The following is a 3,339-nucleotide window of genomic DNA, read 5'->3' on the forward strand; positions in this document are numbered from 1 at the left end:
TTTGTCTGAGGTATTATTGGCAAATATGTTTTCCCATACAGTGGGTTGTCTTGCTAATTTAATACTGTTTTCTTTAGCCATGCAGAAGCTTTTTATTTTGATGAGATCCCATTTGTTTATTCTTTTCTTTACATTCCTTACTCTAGGGGACATATCAGTAAAGAAGTTGCTGCGTAAAATATCTGAGATTTTCTTGCCAATGTTCCCCTCTAGGACTTTAATGGTGTCACGACTTACATTTAAGTCTTTTATCCACCTTGAATTTATTTTGGTGTATGGTGTAAGTCTGTGCTCAAGTTTCATTTTTTTGTATGTAGCTGTCCAGTTCTCCCAACACCATTTGTTGAAGAGGCTATCTTTACTCCATTTTATGTTACTGCCCCCTTTGTCAAATATTAATTGACTGTAAAGGGTTGGGTTGATTTCTGGGCTCTCTGTTCTGTTCCATTGGTCTATGTGCCTGTTTTTATGCCAGTACCAGGCTGTTTTGATTACAGCGGCCTTGTAATACAGTTTGGTATCAGGTATTGTGATCCCCCCCTACTTTGTTCTTCTTTCTCAAAAGAGCAGCTGCTATTCGGGCTCGTTTATGGTTCCATATAAATTTTCGAAGTGTTTGTTCTATGTCTGTGAAATATGCCATTGGTACTTTAATAGGTATTGCATTGAATCTGTATATTGCTTTGGGTAGTATGGACATTTTGATGATGTTAATTCTTCCAATCCATGAACAAGGTATATGTTTCCATTTGTTTGTGTCTTCCTTGATTTCGTTCTTCAGGGCTGTGTAGTTTTCTGCATACAGGTTTTTTACCTCCTTAGTTAGGTTTATTCCCAGATATTTTATTTTTCTTTTTGCTATATCAAATGGGATTTTTTCTTTATTTCAGCTTCTGCTGATTCACTGTTGGTATACAAAAATGCCTTTGATTTCTGGGTATTGACTTTGTAACCAGCTGTTTTGCCAAACTCATTAATTGAGCAGTTTTTGGGTAGAGTCTATAGGATTTTCCATGTACACTATCATGTCATCTGCAAACAGTGACAGTTTTGCCTCCTCCTTTCCTATTTGGATGCCTTTTATTTCCTTCTCTTGCCTGATTGCTGTGGCTAAAACTTCCAGTACTATATTGAATAGAAGTGGTGAAAGTGGACAACCTTGTCTTGTTCCTGATCTTAGTGGAAAAGCTTTTAGTTTTTTCCCATTGAGTATGATATTGGCTGTAGGTCTCTCATATATGGCCTTTATTATTTTGAGAAATGCTCCCTGTATTCCCACTTTGCTGAGTGTTTTTATCATAAATGGGTGTTGTACCTTATCGAAAGCTTTTTCTGCATCTATTGATATGATCATGTGATTTTTGTCTTTGCTTTTGTTTATGTGATGTATTACATTTACTGATTTGCAAATGTTGAACCATCCTTGCATCCCTGGGATGAATCCCACTTGATCATGGTGTATGATCTTTTTGATATATTGTTGGATGCGATTTGCCAATATTTTGTTGAGGATTTTAGCATCTATGTTCATCAGCGATATTGGCCTGTTTTCTTTCTTTGTTGTGTCTCTATCTGGTTTTGGAATTAAGATGATGCTAGCTTCATAAAAAGAATTTGGGAGTTTTCCATCCTTCTGGATTTTTTGAAATAGTCTGTGGATAATAGGGGTTAGCTCTTCCTTCAATGCTTTGTAGAATTCTCCTGTGAAACCATCTGGTCCGGGGCTTTTGTGTGATGGAAGTTTTTTGATTACTGCTTCAATTTCTTTTGCTGTTATTGGTGTATTTAGATTTTCTGCTTCTTTTTCACTGAGTTTTGGAAGATTGTATTTTTCTAGAAATGTGTCCATTTCCCCTATGTTTTCAAATTTCTTGGCATACAGTTCTTCATAGTAATTTCTTACAATCCCTTCTATCTCTGTGGTATCAGTTGTAATCTCTCCTTTTTCATTTCTGATTGTGTTTATTTGTGTCCTCTCTCTTCTTTTCTTGATGAGCCTACTTAAAGGCTTGTCTATTTTGTTTATCTTCTCAAAGAACCAATTCCTGGATTCACTGATCCTTAAAATTGTGCTTTTAGTTTCTATGTCATTTAATTCTGCTCTAATCTTGGTTATTTCCTTCCTTCTGCTTGCTCTGGGCTGTCTTTGTTATTGTTCCTCGAGTTCTTGCAGGCGTAGGGTTAGGTTGTTTGTTTGAAATGTTTCTATTTTCTTTAGGTAGGCCTGTATTGCTATAAACTTCCATCTCAGGACTGCCTTCACTGTGTCCCATAAGTTTTGGGTTGTTGTGAGATCACATTCATTTGTTTCCAGAAACTTTTTGATTTCTTCCCTAATTTCATTCTTGACCCATTCTTTGTTTAATAACATACCATTCAGTCTCCATGTTTTTGGGTGCTTTGGGTTTTTTTCTTTGGGGTCGGTTTCTAATTTCAGTCCCTTGTGGTCAGAGAAGATGCTTGGTATGATTTCAATTTTCTTGAATTTGTTGAGGCTCGTTTTGCGTCCTATCATGTGGTCTATCTTTGAAAATGTTCCATGTGCATTTGAAAAGAATGTGTATTTAGCTTCTTTGGGATGAAGGACTCTATATATATCAGTGAAGTCCATTTCATCTAGGGCGTTGTTTAATGCCACAATATCTTTGTTGATAATTTGTTTGGAAGATCTGTCCATTTTTGATAGTGGGGTGTTAAAATCCCCGACTATAATTGTGTTGCTGTCAATATCTTTCTTGAAGTCCTCTAAGATTTTCTTGATATATTTGGGTGCCCCTATGTTTGGTGCATATATGTTTACAATGTTAATGTCTTCTTGGTGGATTCTTCCCTTGAGTATAATGAAGTGACCTTCTGGGTCTCTCTTTATAGCCTTTTTTTTGAAGTCTATTTTGTCTGATATGAGAATTGCTACCCCAGCTTTTTTTTTTCTTGCCCGTTTGCTTGGAAAACTTGTTTCCAGCCTTTCACTTTTAGTCTGTGATGGTCTTTTGTCCTGAGGTGGGTCTCTTGTAGGCAGCATATGTGTGGGTCATGCTTTCTTATTCATTGAGCTACTCTGTGTCTTTTGATTGGAGAATTTAATGCATTTACGTTTAAGGTTATTATTGATAGGTACTTATTCATTGCCATTTTTGTACCTGTGTTCCTCTCTGTCTCCCTCTTATCCTTCCTTCCCTTAAAGCAGTCCTTTTAGTATTTCTTGTAGGGCTGGTTTGGTGGAGGCATATTCTTTCAGACTTCTTTTGTCTTGGAAGCTCTTTATTTGGCCATCTATCTTGATTGAGAGCCTTGCTGGGTAAAGTAGCCTTGGTTGTAGGCCTCTGGTTCTCATTACTT

Source organism: Artibeus jamaicensis, unplaced genomic scaffold (assembly GCF_021234435.1).
Source record: "Artibeus jamaicensis isolate MK-2021 breed Jamaican fruit bat unplaced genomic scaffold, CSHL_Jam_final contig_482, whole genome shotgun sequence".
Taxonomy (NCBI): Eukaryota; Metazoa; Chordata; class Mammalia; order Chiroptera; family Phyllostomidae; genus Artibeus; species Artibeus jamaicensis.